Source organism: Diabrotica virgifera, chromosome 3 (genome assembly GCF_917563875.1).
Source record: "Diabrotica virgifera virgifera chromosome 3, PGI_DIABVI_V3a".
NCBI lineage: Eukaryota > Metazoa > Arthropoda > Insecta > Coleoptera > Chrysomelidae > Diabrotica > Diabrotica virgifera.
In genome coordinates this window covers 96,924,192-96,943,589 of record NC_065445.1, presented here as the reverse complement: position 1 = coordinate 96,943,589, position 19,398 = coordinate 96,924,192, and the positions used below count along the sequence as shown (strand labels likewise).

The 19,398-nt window shown below is 30.2% G+C and overlaps 1 protein-coding gene across 2 annotated transcripts in view; it reads right to left on the bottom strand.

Annotated features, from left to right (window-relative positions):
* Window positions 1-19,102, bottom strand: part of LOC126881964 (alpha-tocopherol transfer protein-like) — a 96,043-nt gene extending 76,941 nt beyond the window's left edge. Inside the window, exons 1-2 of one of the 2 annotated variants that reach the window (XM_050646712.1) lie at window positions 18,844-19,026; window positions 16,458-16,484 (exon numbers count right to left, since the gene is read on the bottom strand). The gene's annotated coding sequence lies outside the window, so the exon portion shown is untranslated. Of the gene's footprint in view, window positions 1-16,457; window positions 16,485-18,843 lie in introns of both variants that reach the window. The other variant, XM_050646711.1, reaches the window with a different exon arrangement.
* Between the last annotated feature and the right edge of the window lie 296 nt (window positions 19,103-19,398).

Sequence of the window (19,398 nt, the reverse complement as noted above, 5' to 3'; positions counted from 1 at the left end):
ATTTTGTATTTTGACAACCAAACCCGATTTGGGCTTCGAAACGTTAATAAATTCATTTTTTAGTAAAATTGTGGCTTATTTCCCATAAAAAAATACGTAATTACAAATAAATGGTGCTTTGAAATTCCTAATAAAATTACTTGGGTTACTATGGAAACGTATTGAGGTTGAATTGTTAAACTTGACGCTTATAAATTTAATTGCTGGTGTTCTCGAAAGTAAAATGATAAGTGATGATGAAATTTCCATTCCTGGGACTCCTCCAGAGCTGGTTGAGGCAGTGAATACTGCTTCATTAGAATTATTGCCAAAGAAATCAAGAGAAAAGTACGAAAATGCATACAGACGTTTTATGGATTATCGCATGAGTAAAAATACGAGTTCTTTCTCAGAAAATGTTGTAATGGCATACTTCCTAGACCTTTGAAATCTTCAACATTATGGGCCAATTATTCAATGCTGAAGTCAACCCTTGCACTTAAACACAATGTAGATATATCTACATACTCAAAACTTCGTTCTTTATTGAAACGGCAAGCTCAAGGTTATAGGGCAAAGAAATCTAAGATTTTAACGAAGGAAGAAATTGAAAAATTTATCCAGGAAGCTCCAGATAAAGAAAATTTAATGATTAAGGTAATTTACAAGGTTTTAATAGCAATGTGTTTTCTATCATTTATGTAGAACACTAACAACTGTACGGAAATATCATTTCCTTACAGTAAGGAAATGACATTTCCTTACAGTAAGGAAGTCCTGACTTTTTCTTCAAGAAATTTTGACAGGAATGTCAAAATTTCCTGGCGATTTGCGGAAAATTAACATTACATTACACAGTTTCCCACTTTTAGACGTATCGGACGAGTATGAAAACTGTCACTGTGATAGAAGAATTTTATAAAATTCTTCTGTCACAAACGTCTAATAGTGAAGTTACTGAAGGTGGATATGAACTATTACCTCCGATTTCGTTGAACGTCCATCGATTTGCATGAAAATTGGTGAGTGGTTAGAGGATATCTCAAGGAACAAAGGTGCCAACTTGCGCTTTTACCCTGGGGGTGGATGCCACCGCTTCTCGGGGTGAAAATTATTTGATTAAGAATAGCCCCATAATTCGATAGAGGGACAAATTCTAAGCAAAATTTATTATATAAAGTTATGAAAATAAATCAAAACTTTTTGAGTTATTAAAGATCAAAGATTTTAATTTTTCGTGAGAAAAATGCATGTTTTGAACCGATTTTTCTCAAATAAACCAAAGTTTTTTTAAAAAAATTATGATTACTAAAATTGAAGCTAATAAAAAATGAAATAAACTCCTTACTAGAAACACCTCTTAATGTTAACCTAAAGTGAGTTACAGGTAATTGAATGTATATTTTTTTCGGCGAGTACCCAAATCTAAGTATTCAAGCTTAAATAACGGAAAAATGATGCATTTGATACCATAAACTTTTTAACATTTCTCAAAGTTCTTAGAAATATCTATCAAATGAGTACCCGAACGAGTCAATAGCATTATAATTTATCTTTTAAAAAATTTTCCAAAAAATGTTATTGTTTTTTTAATAGCTCCGTTAATTTTCACGATATTAGGTTAACCTAAAAACCATTTGAAAGGTAATTCCAAGGCTATTAAACCTCGTTGAACTTAATTTTTTAAACCCCTTACTTTTATAAAAATAAAAGGTTAAATGGCCTCCGTTATATTGTTCTCGCAGCAAAATTTAAGTTGTAAAGGTTTCTATCTCGGTTATTTTTTACCCTACATAAATAGTAAAACAGGTTAAATATTTGATACAGAAAAAACCAAAAATTTGGTTATATATCATTTTTTACGTAAATTGAGTATTTTTGGAGTTATTATCAAAAGAATGTGAAAATTACGGTAATTTTAAAAATTCTGATTTTTTTAAATTATACCTTTTTTTAAATATGCATTCTAAACCGGTCAAAATTGTTGAAATAATTATGCTAATATAAAGAAATTCTTGTAAGGATAACTATAAATTTTTATTTTTGTGGAAATGGCATATGTTTCATTTTTCACTTTTTCCTAAAAAATTGGAAAGGGTTCTTTTATTTTCATCATAACTTACTTAATTTTGATGCTATTTACTTCATAGGTATTTCGTAGTACCAAGTACTTTGACAAGTGCTAGAAGGTCTATTTTATAAAATGCATCGTTTTTCCGTTATTAAAGCTTTAATACTTAGATTTGAGTACTCATCGAAAAAAATATACATTCAATTACCCATAACTCACTTTGAATTAACATTAGTTTAGTTCTTTAAGTAAGGAGTGTATTTAATTTTTTATTGTCTTCAATTTTGGTAATAATAACTTTTTTGTAAAAGCTTATAGTTTTTTAGTTATACGTGAAAAACAGCTTTAAAACATGCATTTTTTAAGAAAAAATAAAATTTTTGATCTTTAATGACTCAAAAAGTGTTGATTTATGTTAATAACTTTATATGACAAATTTTGCTTAGAATTTATCCCTCTATCGACTTATGGTATTCTTTTAAGAAAATAATTTTCACCCCCGAGAAGGGGTGGCATCCGCCTCCAGGGTAAAAGCTCAAGTTGACATCATGTCACCTTTGTTCCTTGTGGTATCCTCTAACTACTCAACAATTTTCATGAAAATCGATGAAAGTTCAACGAAATCGGAGGTGAAAACCTTCAGTGACTGCACTATTAATAAATAGATTTAAATAAAATTAGCATTTTAACTTTGTTTGTTAATTATATATTAAAGGAAGCCTCTCACTGGAGAGAATTCCTACATGTCATTTTAGAATTGTCATAAAATTTAATTATTGTTATGAGTGATAACAGGTTGTAAATTCTTCTTCTTTTAGTGCCTATTCGTTTCGAATATTGGCGATCATTCTGGCTATAATTATTTTATTACCTGATGCTTTAAATAGATTAGTTGTTGTTGTGGAGAACCATTTCCTCAGGTTCTTTAACCATGATATTCTTCTTCTCCCAATTCCTCGCTATCCGAATACTTTACTTTGAAAGATTTCCTTCAGTAATCTGTATATAGTGCCGTTTCTCATTATGTGTCCGAGATATTCTAACTTTCTCTTTTTGATGGTATACATCACCTCTCTTTCTTTGCCCACTCTTCGTAATACGGTCTCGTTGGTTATCTTGTCCGTCCATGATATCCTTAGGATTGGCCTGTATAGCCACATCTCGAAGGCTTCAAGTTTTTTCTCCATTTCTTCAGTGAGTGTCCAGGATTCAACTCCGTAATACAATATTGAAAAGATATAGCATCGTAAGAGCCTTATTTTCATCTCCAGATTAAGGTTGTGGCTTTTAAAGAGTTTGGCCATGTTATTGAATGCACTCCTAGCTTTCTCTATTCTACATTTTATTTCTTGTGAGGTTGTAAATTAATAGGAGTTAAATAAAAAAAAAAGAATATGTGTGTACTTTGTACGCACGTAAGAAGTTATACTTCCATTATAATATAATTTCAACGAAATAAATATACCTACTTAACAGTTACAATACAAAAAATTAACAATAATTACCAAAAATGAACCAAAACTTAACAATGCCAGATATTAAAAAAAAAGGAAAAAATATGAATCGTCCGGGATTTGAACCCGCAATCTCGCGATTTTTTGATGTCTGGTCCAATGCTCTACCAACAAGGCCATCAAGCCACATGCTACTTAGCTTTCAGATATACATAATTATACATCACCGTGACAAGTGAAATATAAAAATAGATGTTTTATTATTTTACGCCCAAGGAAGACAAATCCGAAGACACAAAATTATAATAAAAAACCTTTTAAACCACCTTTTTCAAATTGCGCAAGTTGTATTATTAATATTAATGTTAATAAATCAGATATAAATATTTTGACGTTTCACAATTTGACAATTCACTTTTAACTGCAGTGCCTTAAAAATTTTAAAGCACTAGTGCCTTAAAGTAGCATTTTTAACGCTCCTATGGAGTCCTAAAAATTGCATTTTTAACACGTTTGTAGAAAAATATATTTAAAAACACTAATATATTCTTTCCACACCTTTTCTGGACTGATACATACATTAATTTAAAACATTTTGAAGTATAACTTCAAAAATATAATATGAAAACTATTTAAAAAGGCAGTATAACTATTAACTAACCTTTGTTGTTTCTCTTCCCACAAATTTTAAAACGCAACATACATAACCAAACCGTCAACCGTCCAAACCACAGCTGCGCTACAGCTGCCATATTGGATAATTTTTGACATGTCATTTGAACATCCAATCAGAACAAAGTTATAATGCGCATGCGCCGGGATCGTAGGTTTTAACATATAAAAATTCACCCTCATATCGCGCTTAAAGAAGTATAACTTCAACAAACATCTAAAAGTGGGAAACTAAGTAATGTAATGTTAATTTATATGTTTATATGGATAATTTCCACCTCTACTAGTTCCATCTCTTTTCATTGCACAATGTATTATGTTTTATGTTTGCCGGTTATTAATAACCGGCAAAATAACGCAAAAGATGGAAAACATAATAGATTATGAAGTAAAAAGAGATGAAACTAGTAGAGGTGGAAATTATCGATATAAGCGTATAAATTAACATTACATTACATAGTTTCCTACCTTGACGTATCGGAGCAGTATGACAATTGTCATTGTGATAAAAGAATTTTATAAAATACTCCTGTCACAGACGTCTAAAAGTGGGAAACTATGTAATGTAATGTTAATTTATACGTTTATATCGATAATTTCCACGTCTACTAATTTTATCTCTTTTTACTTCACAATGTATGGTTTTCCATATTTTGCGTTATTTTGCCGGTTATTAGGGCGCTCTTCACTGTATATTTAATAAAGGTTTGTTTAAACACCGCATTTAATAACAAAGCTATAATCGAGAAGTGACTCGTTTTTATTAATTTTCAGTTGCTTAGTGCGTGCGATTCATTATTGGCAACAACTTGGTGATTGTAGTTTCCAACTAGTTTAGTTTATTTTTAGTTGCTGTATGTGCGAAGGACCTTAATAAATAATTTAATCTAGTTTTAACCTAGACGGGATTCTGTCTACACCTTTTCATGGCAAATATAATTAAAACTGATACAGAAAAACTATAAATAACCTTTGCTAATAAACGTAGATAACCTTTGGCGACAATTACATAAATTTAAATTATTTAAATAAAATGTACTAAAACCTATTAAAATTAATGGAAAACATTATGAATTTACAATACTTTTCACAAGGACATCCGGTAGGTCTCTATAACTACTTAGTACCTACATCATTGTAGTAAATTTAAATTATCGAGAAGATCAAATTACAGTTTCATTTCCGTGAAAGGTAGAAAAATTTAAATTTAAATATATAATTTATATTGTTTATTTTCTAGCGCAGAAAAAGGATTGGGAACAAAACTAAATTTTAACAGGATATAGCAACATGAGGAAAATGATAAACTTACAAAATCAGGAACAAATCATGTCATTGCGTATAATTTATGGGACTTGTCTGAACCTTAAAGATGTACTAACAACCTAAAAAAATTAAGAAAACATACAGTTGAGTCCCTGAATCTTTACCCATGCGTCATCATTTAAAGCATACGAAATAAGTCTTAGATAAGTCGAAACTTGAAGCACCTTGAAGTTTACTAAACGCAACAGCAAGTGACAGTATGACTTGCAGTTGCGTTTAGTAAATTTCAATTTCCGACTTATGATAAGGGAGCCCAAGCGGGGATTTTTGCAGTTACTCGAGCGCGTCAGATTAGCATATGGGGAGAAACTTGGTACCCTGCAGATGTACCTCTAAAAAAAAAAGGCCCGAAATGAAATCTATCCTTAAAAATACTCGAAATTGTCAGATTAAGATAAGGTAAGTTAAGTACATGCAAAAGAGTATATTTCAAAAATCTGACGATTTGAGCCGGGCGTAAGGAAATGGGTGAGTCTCAAAATTTCAAAAGAAAAAAGCGAATATTTCGCGAAATAAATGACAGATCGAAAAACTAAAAAATACGTGCTCAATATTTTTTAAAAATCTGTCGAAAGATACCAAACACGACTTCCCATGGAGAGGGGTGGGGGGTAAATTTAATATTTAAATACGAATCCCGCAATATTTCGCGAAATGAACATCAGATCGAAAAACTGTAAAATACATTTATTCAATACTTTTGAAAAATCTATCGAATGGCACCAAACATGACCCCCATGGAGGTGGGGTGGGGGTTACTTTAAAATCTTAAATAGGAGCCAACATTTTTTTATTGGAGATTTGGATTCCTTACGTAAAAATAAGTAACTTTTATTCGAAACATTTTTTCGAATTATGGATAGATGGCGCTATAATCTAAAAAAAGATTGTTGGAAATGGAAAATTAAATTAAAAATGGAAAGTCCCCACTAAAATCGAAAACTTTTCTTGAACTTTTTTTGGTTTTAGGACCTAATAATCACAACCCAATAGGTCCCCAAAGCGCTCAAGTGACTGCACATTTAGCATACTTTGCTCCCCTACTATTATCATCGACTTATTTCGTATGCTCTAAATAATAGCTTTGATCGCGCTGTACATCCTGGGTATACTCAGAGGGAGAACGCCTGCGCATTACAAAATCGAGCGATCGCGGAGTTCAAATCTTTCCCTCTGAACACCCTCCGGATTTTTAATTCGGTATTTGCGCAGTACAGAAAAAAAAAGAATGTGTGTGTACTTTGTACGCACGTAAGAAGTTATACTTCTAAATATGATTTCAATGAAATAAATATACTTTCGGACAGTTTAATTGTATTTTATTTAAAGATTAAATTAATTTTTACTTACTACTTTCCAAAAATTTTTATTAAAACAATACCAAAAATTAAAAAAAGATTAGAAAACACCAGGATTTGAACCGGGGACCTCTTGATCTCCAGCCCAACGCTTTACCACTGAGCTATACCCTTTTGTTTATACGGGCTACAAGATTTCTCACACATAGTGACAAACATACGAAGTGAATTATAAAATACTTTAAATATGACTTATCTAATTCCCGAGGTAGACAACAATATATACCAAATACACAAAAATTATAATAATAGTTATTTATGATATAAATGTTAAAAGCACAATTTTAAGGCACGTATGTGAAAGATTCGCTTCGCTCATTCTGCAATTCACATGAGTGCTTTAAAAATGTACTTTTTAACACCTATATCATACAATATTTTTTCTACAAACGTCTTATATATCAACAATTATAATTTATTCATTCTCAATTACAGGACAATACCTACAAAAACTTTGACTTGAACTTGACTGACATTCCATTTTTATATTTTTCTTGACATTACATCAAAACTGCCTACTTATACTGTCAATACGCTAATCATAACAACTATAGAATAACATCTACTTTTATTTTTGTATATTCTAACAAATTTTAATAGTTTTTTTCTACAAACGTGTTAAACATGCAATAATACTTAAATTAAATTTAAAAAAAACCTTTTAAACCACCTTTTTCAAATTGCGCAAGTTGTATTATTAATATTAATGTTAATAAATGAAATATAAATATTTTGACGTTTCACAATTCGACAATTCACTTTTAACTGCAATGCCTTAAAATTTTTAAAGCACTGGTGCTTTAAAGTAGCATGTTTAACGCTCCTATGGAGTGCTATAAATTGCATTTTTAACACGTTTATAGAAAAATATATTTAAAAACACTAATATATTCTTTCCACACCTTTTCTGGACTGATACATACATAAATTAAAATATTTAGTAACGAACTCCATACTGTCTGTGTGCGCATGCGCGCAGATTAATAACATTTCACCCTCAATCGCGTGATCGCGCCTAAAGAAGTATAACTTCAAAAAGATCCTGAACGTGTCCGGGATACGCTCTCGACGTTCGAGGATTTTGTTTTGGATTTTAAGTTTGCACAGGCGCACAAAATATTTGCGAAGAATTTCTTGACATTCTGTTCTTACTCCTTCCAATTCTTAACCTAAAATATTGTTTTGTTAAACAACTTGTTGATGTACATTCAGGTTTTTAAAGTTTTAAAATTATGTAAAGTGTTGTATCATTTAAATATTCTTCAAACAAATTTTAATATTTTTTATATTAAAGCTTTTTTAGTTGTGTTAGTCAATGTTTTCCATTAGTATGTTTATAAATAAGTAGGTACCTTTTCTAGTATTATTTTCATTCGATATTCGATAATTATCTATTACGGTAGTATGTATTACAATAAATTGTACTCTGTTTTTACTTAATTTCTTCTATCTAGATGAGCTTATAAGTACCTACATATTCTTGTGGTTTATTTTTCAGTTTAATTTATGAGTTAAATTAGTCTCTTATTGAATATAATGAAACATAAACAACACATCTAACTTATTCTGAAACTGTTTCTTGTGTCTTGTTATATTTCATTATTTTTGTGGTGTAATAAACCACAGCACAATGCCACAACGCAACGTATCAAATTCAATGCATATAATATCAAAATTGGAAATGATTGCTTTACTAAATTATTCCTTCCTTCAGATAATGTTCAACCCCCATGAAGTTAAAGGTAATTTCTATATCTAAATATCAAGCTGCCATTTCCAAGTGATACATAACAATCTTTTACTCTCTACAAAAATGTAAGCCGGATTTCGGCGTGGAAATATCAAATTATCGAAATAATGTGGAAATAAAGAAAGACGCTAATCAAATTTCTAACTTCTAAGAAAGGCATTGATGAATAGAAAGTTAATCCTTTGCCTGTTGCTTTCATTCTCTTTCTCTTTGTTGACATACAAATTTGTTGCATTTGCATTTTTTTTGACATTGATTTCGAAATAGAAATAAGAAAGGGACAACAAAAGGCTTCCTTCTCTAACCTTAATGTATGCAACCCGTCATTACATTACGAATCCGAAACTTGTTCGTGGAGCGAAAAATCCTAAGCATGTCCAGGATAAGTTTACGTTGACGCCTGCGCATTGGAAACTAATCCCGAACTTACTCTGAATACGTTCGATTTGTATAGCGCGAACACTGCTAATGACGCACGGGTAACGATTCAGGGACTCAACTGTAATGAAAGTTTTAACATAGAGGGGTACATACAAGGCCAGAATAAAACAAAGTTTCTATGGAAGTACGCTAATAAATAAAAAATAACCGTATCTATTTAAAAATTTAGACCACACTGAAAAAAATATTGTACATAGTACCAATGAACGCCAATCATTGACTTTTTTTACTTCGATTCAATGAAAATTTCGTTAATACAATAAATACGTAGTCATTAAATAATGACCATATTCATTATTACAATGTAATTCTATTCATTAAAAAATAATGAATAGAATCATTAATCCAATGAATCGTTTTATCTATCCAATGACTTTTTTCATAATACTAATAATTTGTTCATTGTATATATGAAACTATACATCAGGATTATGCGGTTAAATTAATGAATATAAAACGTTGCACTAATGTACAGTGTTCTTTAAATTACGAACTCGTTTATTGAATTAATGTTTTCGTAACATTAAATCAATGTTTTCGACTTTGATTAATAACTCGATACATTGTTTTGTTACATTATTAATGTAATATACCTGAATCAATTATCAATACATTGTAGCAATAATCTTGTACATAAACCGATACATTTCTTAAAACTCTATAAACGTTTTTATTGGTGTAAAAAAATCACGTGATAACAGTTGCAGCCTCCTAGCAGACAGTCACCCTGCAGACTCTGAGGAGCGGTGTTTGGCACTAGTGATTTGGTTGATTTTTCTAAGGTATGTATTTACATATTTATACTTTTAACTATTTGTAAATTATTTTGTTGGATTTCTATAAAAAAAGTTGTACTTCTATTTCCACTTTTGCAGATTGATATGGACTTTGGAGTGGCATTTGGAAATGGATTTATTGATGGATGGGACAGCAATTTCGAAAGAATTATCTCCTTTCTTCGGTGTGAAAGTCATATCAAGGATAAAACAAATAAATTTTTATTTGAAAAGATTACCCATGAAGACATTACGGAATGTAAGTACCTATTTCATTATTTAATCCTGCACAGGGGCCGTTCAAGTATTATGTAACGCAGGTTGGGAGGGGGGGAGGTCAAAAATCTTCAAAAATCGCGTTACGTAATACATGAACACTCCCATATCTACTATTAATTAATTTTTGTTATTTGTAAATTTTTTCAAAAGCTAATTCGACACATAGGTAAAAGAAAATAGGAACCATGTGAAAATATTTCTAAATGGCATAATCTTGTAAAAGTTTAGTAAATTATATCTTTAGGTGATTAAACCGTAGATACCTGAAAAATATTATTAACTCTTGCAGTCGGTAGTATCTATCAAAGTAAAAGTAAACATCTCAACATCTAGCAATTTTTTTAAGGATAAATTAAAATATTTCTATAAAAAAAGTGATACCCAAAAATACAACTATATTCACTATTTAAAATTATTTTTTATAATAATTATTAATATAAATTGTAGATGGCTAACATGCAGTTCTTCTTTGGGTTCTACATCGATATTTTGTACGAACTAATAAAATGGTTAAAAAAAGAACTCAATGGACAACCAAATATATAATAAAATATACCATCAGAGATTTCCAGTAATCATTCTTACATCGGGAAGACCCAGCAAGAGGTCGAAGATCATATTAGATTTTTGAAATCCAAGAAAAATGCCATTCAACCATGTGTCTTTTATATGGGTGGTGATAATTAATCCCAGATTTAATTAATTATTATAGAATTAATTTTTGTTATATTTAGTTATTCAGTTTTTTTTAAATTACATTATAAAAAGTTGTTTGTGTTAATTAAAAATATATGTTTTTTTTCTTTAAACTTATAGATACTTAAATTAGTTTGAGAATCGGCAAAAAATCGTTGCTTCAACTTATATTTATAATATTTATGTAGATATTAAGTCGTTATTTTGTTTACTTATTAACTATTTGTATTTTATATACAAATATACATGAAGATAACATTCACTGAACCAAAAAAATACATAAATATAATGAAAAAAACATTGATTCAAAAACGGGGAGCATTAATTTTCGTCCAAAGATCAGTATCGTTGGTCCAATGTAAGTAGATACATTAGCTAATGCTCAAAAACATTAACTTCTATGAATTAGTACGTTCATTCAATGTACTTTCTAGTTAAGAATTAATGTACCGATACATTGATTCAATGTACCGATCCATTGATTCAATGTACCGATACATTGATTCAATGTACCGATACATTGATTCTTAACTAGAAAAGTACATTAAGTTATTAATTTTATTTTAAGCATTAGTTAATGTATCTACTTACATTGGACCAATGATACTGATCTTTGGACGAAAATTAATGTTCCCCGTTTTTGAATCAATGTTTTTTTCATTATTACTATATATTTACGTACTTTTTTGGTTCAGTGCATAGATATAATAAAATCCTAATCAGTTTCTTCATCATATTTTCTTTTTCTTCTTCTTATTTTACCACTAGGCCCGTGAGGCACCTGCCTCGGGCCCGTATTTTAATGGGGCCCGGAAAGATCACCAAAAAAAAATTATTACATTATTAAAATAAGTTTTCAAAATTCTTTAATTTTACGAAGAGGAAATGATACATAATAACAATAAGAGTTATAATTAAGCAATGTGTAATTGTTTAAATATTATTTATTGTTCATAAAAATTTTAATTTCTGGTGCAGTATTATTATTACTTTTGTGAAATTATTTTTAGGGGCCCGAAAATTGTGTAGTACCTCAGGCCTGATTTGAAGTAAAATAGGCTCTGATTATAAGAACATTCCTTTCAAATACCAGCAGCTTATTTATTTCCCGCTGGTGTAGAGTCCATATTTTACTTCCATATTATGTAACAACTAATATATAAGCGAATAATTGACATGTTCAGTCTAAATTTATATTATCTTTTTAACAGCTGAGATCTTAATAATGATAATATGAAGCATAAGGCTGTATTCTCCGCCTATGGCTGTCGCCTATGATTACTACTGCACCCACATATTTAAATTCTTTTACTACTATACTTCGAAGTTGTGATCATTAATATAATATTCTACACAAATCTTGGCCTTGGATTTTTGGTTACTAGCACGTATTTCGTCTTCTCTTCATTTATTCGAAGACCCTGACTAGCTGTTTCCTCCTCGAGTTATGAAAATACCTCTCTGGCGTCTCTTGTGAAATGAGCGACTTCCTAGATCATTAGGACCATTAGCAAATACCAACAATACTTTTGATTCCTGGATTCGCAAATATCCCTGTAAGCTCAGATGATATTTTACTTATTGCATATTCTAAGGCCAAATTATATAGCAACGTTGATAAGGAGTCTTCTTGTCTAAGTCCTGATGTTATATTAAATGGCATCGATGATCTGATTCCTATCTGTACCTGTGCCTGTGCATATGAGTTTATCACTACTGAGTTAGCTCCACTAGTTTTCTTGGTATTGCCATGCTCTGGCTAGCAATGCTAGAAATTGGCTAATGCCAATTTCTAGAATTGTTAGCGATAGTCTGCTTCTTTTTATCGAATCAATTCAACGTATACATTTTAGTAAATCATATTTTATGCCTCAGTGATATACAAATACTTTGTATATACAGGGTAATTGATTAGTAGGGTGAAGCTCAATAGATCCGCTATAGTAATAGATAGCAATAAAAGTTAATAACAAAAATTTTAGCCAACTTTGAGCTTCACATTACAAAATTAGTTAGAATGTTACAGGTTGTTCGATAACACAGTGGCAGACCAAACTTATGTTTTTTTAAATGGAACACCTTATATTTTATTTTATATTTGAAATCCTGTTAACTTCTCCATCACAAAAATATAAAGGTTTGTTATGTTTTACAGGGTATTTACAAAGTCATAACCAATTTTGTATGAAAATCATAACAAGTTCAACTTTCTGTATAAATAAAAATAAGCACAACAGCAATGGTTTATTAATGCCATATTTTTTAATTTATTGTCAAAATTGTTAAGAATTATTTACATTGCTAATTTTCTTTATATCAAATACAGGGCGAGTCAAAACGCATGTACATTATATTCTCAGTAATGTTAATAGGAACACCCTGTATTTTATATCATTATTGGAAAGTAACATTACCGTACTTTAATTTTTATATAACATTCCCTATGTCCAAATTTATTAGTTTTCGAGGTATTTTCATTTTCAGAGCAAATTATTTTACTAAATTTTAAGTAAGCCATGACTGAATTGACAATAATTGACGAATACTGATTATCAATCCGGTAATCAATGTAACAATGTAGCAAATAAAGAAATAAAATTAATTTATTAGTAATACATTTTACAAAAAAAAACACAAGTACAACATGCAACATTTTTGAAAAAATTAGAAACTTCTTTTTTATGTAAATGTAACAAATAAAGAAAAAAAATTAGTAATACATTTTATAAAAAAACACACAAACACAAGATACAAAATTTTGTGAAAACAATTAAACACTACTTTTGTATGTAAATGTAACAATGTAACAAATAAAGAACGAAAAATAATTTATCAATAATACATTTTGCAAAAAAAACATGTTTGAAAAAATTAGAAACTACTTTTTATAAAATATTTTTAATATTTAATTACATAAGGCATAAGGTGTTCAAAATTACCTCCGAACACATTATTTATGCACGCATAAAAACGATCATTGAATGAGCTACTTACTCTACGAAGCATTTGTAAATTAACACATCAAAATACACTTTATTCTAGTTTTCATCTCATCCCTTGTTGTTAGAGGTATTTTATAAACTGCATTATTAACGTAACCCCAAAAAAATCAGTCCAGTATATTAAATTCTGATGATTTGGGTAGCCACGCTACTGGTCCATGGAAAAATGAAAATATCACGAAAACTAATAAATTTAGACATAGGGAATGTTATCTAAAAATTAAAGTACGGTAATGGTACTTTTCAATAGTGATATAAAATACAGGGTGTTCCATTTAAACTTACTTGTGTTTTGAGTCACCCTGTATTTGATATAAAGGAAATTAGCAATATCAATCATTCTTGAAAATTTTGACAATACGTAAAAAAATATGGCATTAATAAACCATTGCTGTTTTGCTTATTTTTCTTTATACAGGGAGTTGAACTTGCAACGATTTTCATATAAAAATGGTTATGACTTTGTAAATACCCTGTATAACGTAACAAAACTTTATATTTTTGTGATGGAGAAGTTAACAGGATTTCGAAAATAAAATAAAATATAGGGTGTTCCATTAAAAAAACATAGGTTTGGTCTGCCACTTTGTTATAGAACACCCTGTAACATTGTAATTTTGTAATGTAAAGCTCGAGGGTGGCTAAAATTTTTGTTATTAACTTTTATTGCTATCTATTACTATAGCGGATTTATTGAGCTATACTCCACTAATCAATCACCCTGTATATAGATATAATCAGGAGGATCAGTTATTGTTCTTGACACTTACTATAGACAAAGAAGGTAATACGTCTAATTGCATGTTGCATTACCCTATTATTATTTCAGCCTATACAGTAAATTTGCATTTGGTGTGCTTTGGGCATGGTATCATTATACAAAATAATTATCAATTATTACAGAATAGAATAAAGATCAATTATTTCGTTGTTAGTAATAACCGAAACATGAAAATGTAGACTTTGTGTTCGAGGTAATATAAAAAATGTTTTTTTAATTACCTATGTCTATTAATACGGCTGTGGGAGCAGTGTCATCTTCACTGCGTACACACACTAACGTTCATCTATACGTACTCATTAACAAATGAATACAAAACAATCATGAATAATATAAACCGGCAATCGATCAAGACATCGAGGATGCCAATCCATCTAAGATGACCACCGACAAAAACTGCAAAGATGCAGGCACCAGGTAGTTTGCACACTCTCGCCGACCTCATATTCATTTTCAGCGACCCCAAAAACCACCGAGTAATGAGTTTAAGCCAATTATATGATAAATTACCACAATACTCCAGAGGAAGACGTTTATTACACCCGCTGTAGGCACCAGGTAGTTTGCACACTCTCGCCGACCTCATATTCGTTTTCAGCGACCCCAAAACCCCCGAGTAATGAGTTTAAGCCAATTATATGATAAATTACCACAATACTCCAGAGAAAGACGTTTATTGCACCCGCTGCAGGCACCAGGTAGTTTGCACACTCTCGCCGACCTCATATTCGTTTTCAGCGACCCCAAAAAACCCCGAGTAAGAAAATTGAGTCAATTTTTCCCACTATTTACCGAAATACATTTTTGAAATGCATTTTTCTTATGCACAAATGCAATTTGAGATTTCTTATTCATTACATTAGTTCACAAAGTTTCCTGACATTCTCACAAATCCAACGCACCAAACTGCATTAAAATCCGTCTTACTGCGCCAAAGATCGACAGTAAGGCCTATTTTTGTGCTTCAATGCCTCGACAACTAATACGTACTCATTAACAAATGAATACAAAACGATCATGAATAATATAAACCGGCAATCGATCAAGACATCGAGGATGCCAATTAAATCCATCTAAGACGACCACCGACAAAAACTGCAAAGATAGCCGTTGAAAATATTATGTTCTACTATCTGCCGAGGACATAATATTTTCTACTATGGAGTCAAAAATGGAGCGAACCCAGGTTATTCTAGAAATACTAGGTAAAAAGTAGGGATAAAACTAAACCTAAAGAGTGTGAAGTCTTAAAAATGAGGCTGAAATAAAATTAATCAGATCTTGAGGGTAAAATGAAAATGCAATCGTTAAAAAAATTAAAAATAACTTCAATATACTATGGGTCTGTACCTCCGTGTGTAGTTAATGGATTTTTATGGACTTTTTTATTTTTACCTATATATTTTTTGCGTACAAATTTTATTTATTTATTAATAATTAAACAGTGCAATTTGTTTAAACCACTTAAACATATTTGATTATTGATTTGATTCATTGATTTGCTATTGTATAAATAATTAAATTCTTATCTTTAAAATGAGACGAGTTTCAGACGAGACACTTCTAAATTATTATAAACAAATTAGCTTTAAAATCCTACTTTTTATCTAATCATCACATAACTTTTTTTTCTTTTAAATTCGTGTAGATAACCACCAACAACAAATAAATCTATGAACAGTTTTATTGGCCGAATAAAATTTATTAGCCGATTATATTTTTATTATGTTTCAATATCTACAATTTTGATAATTTGAAGTTAAACTGGCGAATTTGCTTTGTTTTAGATATTTAAAGCGAGATTAAATTTTATTTTATTTTATTTAAATTTTATTCGATTAAATATTTATTTGATAAATAAATAAGTCTTACTTGACGTTGGTGAAACCAGCAATAAATCTTAAAGAAATTATAAAAAAAATTGTTAAAATTCAAAAATAAAAACATAGAATAAATAGGGATTTATGAAACAGTTCGTGAAGTATGCTTTTTGCGAACGCACGCGATGTTTAGAGCACGAGTGACAGCGGCGCGAGTGCTATACATCGCGTAAGTTCGCAAAAAGTACTTCACGCACAGTTTCATACAATATTTTATCTACGATAAACAAATAAAAAAAAACTGTAACTCTTCGTCACTGGAATTCATTTATATTCTACAATTTTTAGACCTATTCCAGTCGATAACTCTGAACTGACCCAAACAATCAATAGTATCAAAAGCAAATCATCCTGTAGTACTGATGGACTATCTATAAAATTTTCTCTAATCTCACAGAAAATGTGTTGCAAATCCTCGTCTCACTAATTAATTATTCCTTCGAAAAAGGTAAATTTCCAGAGTGCCTAAAGACAGCCATTATTATTCCTGTTCATAAGGGTTGTGAAAAATCTAATTCCTGCAACTATAGACCTATTGCTTTACTACCGGCACTCTCTAAAATTATTGAGAGACTCATTAAAACTCGACTTATGTCCTTTATCGTTGATAACATTTTATCTCAAAATCAGTTCGGCTTTTTAACTAATTAATGTACCACTGATGCCATGTTTTCTGTACTACATGAGGTTTATCAAGCACTAAACAATAATCTTTATACTGCCACTGTTTTCTGTGACTATGCCAAAGCTTTTGATTGTGTAAATCACGACATCTTGATTAAAAAACTAAATTTCTATTTCCAATCCTACTTGAATAATAGGAAACAACTAGTTAGAGCAAATGATACTGACTCTAGTCTCAAAAACATTGTATGTGGAGTACCGCAAGGTTCAGTATTGGGTCCTCTTCTGTTCCTTATCTTTATAAATGACATCACTAATTTAAAAATCGATGCTAAAATTTTTCTTTATGCTGATGATACCAGTATCACTTGGAGCAACTCAACTATTGCATCTCTTCATGAAACTATAACTTCGGATCTACTGACGATAAAGACCTGGTCTGACTCTAATTTACTCTCTTTTAATATAGACAAAACAGTAGCATTATCCTATAAAGAAGCTCTTCAACCTTTGCCTCTTAATAACAGCCAGATCAGTACCGTTGATTCTGTAAAATTTCTTGGTATTTTTTTAGACAGCAACCTCAAATGGTCCCTTCATATCGATTCGTTAAGTAAGAAACTCGCCTCAGCTTGCTATGCAATAAGATCTGTCTCAAGGGAACTCAATTTAGCATCTTCTAAAATAACATATTTTTCGTTGTTCGAGTCTCATCTTCGATATGGTCTTCCTTTTTGGAGTTCTAGTACATCTGCTCAATTTGATGTTATTTTTAAATTGCAAAAAAGAGCAATAAAATATCTGTTTGGCCTCAGAAGATCTACACATTGCAGAAGTTACTTCCGAAATCACAAAATTTTAACACTTCCATCTTTATATATTCTAGAAACGGTTTGTTTAATTCGTAAACACCTTCATGCCTTTCCAGCAAGGCCCAATCATATTTACTCCACCAGACATTCAATCTTTGATATTTATTTACCGATCCCATCCACTGAGTTAGTAAAGAAATCTATATTATATTCCGCAAAAAAACTTTACAACCATCTCCCTTTACAACTTAAATCTGCAACATCTTTCCCAAAGTTCCGTAAAATGACCAAAGCCTGTCTATCTAAAAGACCATATTATTCAATAGAAGAATTTCTTAATGAATAACTAAGAAAATTGGGTTTCATACGCAGTAGCTTAAACTGTCAATTCCTAATGTTGTATTTTATTTGTTGTAAGTATGTTCAATTTGCAATTTATATAAATTTTGCAATTAATTGGTTTTGTCTTTGGTTTTAAATCATATTTACTGTATATTGACGATTTATCTAATTTTAGTAAATTGTAGTTGTTATTTGTTATTTGTTGTTGATATTATTTTTCTTTTGACTGTATGTAAGCTTTGTCCATAAAATTGTAAAAATTTTCAGTGCCAATAAAGCATGTTTCTATTCTATTCTTTCTTCTCTATTCTTTGACATTTAAAAATTCTAACTTCTTTCAAATCACAAAACTGTCAAAACTTTTGTTGTAATTTATTACTCACATGTCATCACCATGACAACGCGAAAGTTAAGTATATTTGATTATATTATGAAAGTGTGCCCAAAAACAGTGCGAAAAAGTAAATCCCATTTAAAATACATTGTTACTTCATGCACACTTTAAATCCTTCACGCACGGCTATCTATAATGACAGTTTTCACAAACTAAAAACTTATACATAATATGAGATAGAGTAGATAAAACATATTTATACTTACATAATAGGTATATATGTTGTATAATACAACAATATTATCGATATGTTTATGATAATTTAGAAACGCACTTCAGCTAACACAATTTGCAAAAATAAAAAAAAAAGATCTAATAATACGAATCAGAGAATGTTATCAATGTTACTTAATGTTTACTCGATTGCCGAATGACTGAACAAGAAGCGTGCACCTTCGGCAAAGTATCATTACACAAAATAATTATCAATTATTACAGAATAGAATAAAGATCAATTATTTCGTTGTTAGTAATAACCGAAACATGAAAATGTAGACTTTGTGTTCGAGGTAATATAAAAAATGTTTTTTTAATTACCTTGACGTGACTACTGACTACACTCAGATTTATTTACTTAATTGAACTTTGATGGACGTCATTTAAAAAGAGTTATTTTATGATTATTTTAATGAAATTTATAATTTTAAAAAGGAAAAGTGGAAAAAGAATTTGAAACGCAAATAAAATGGCAAAAAAATGAATTTGGCAGGACAATGATCCAGCCAGGTTGCAAATGATTTTTTTGGGGTAGTATAGTAGGT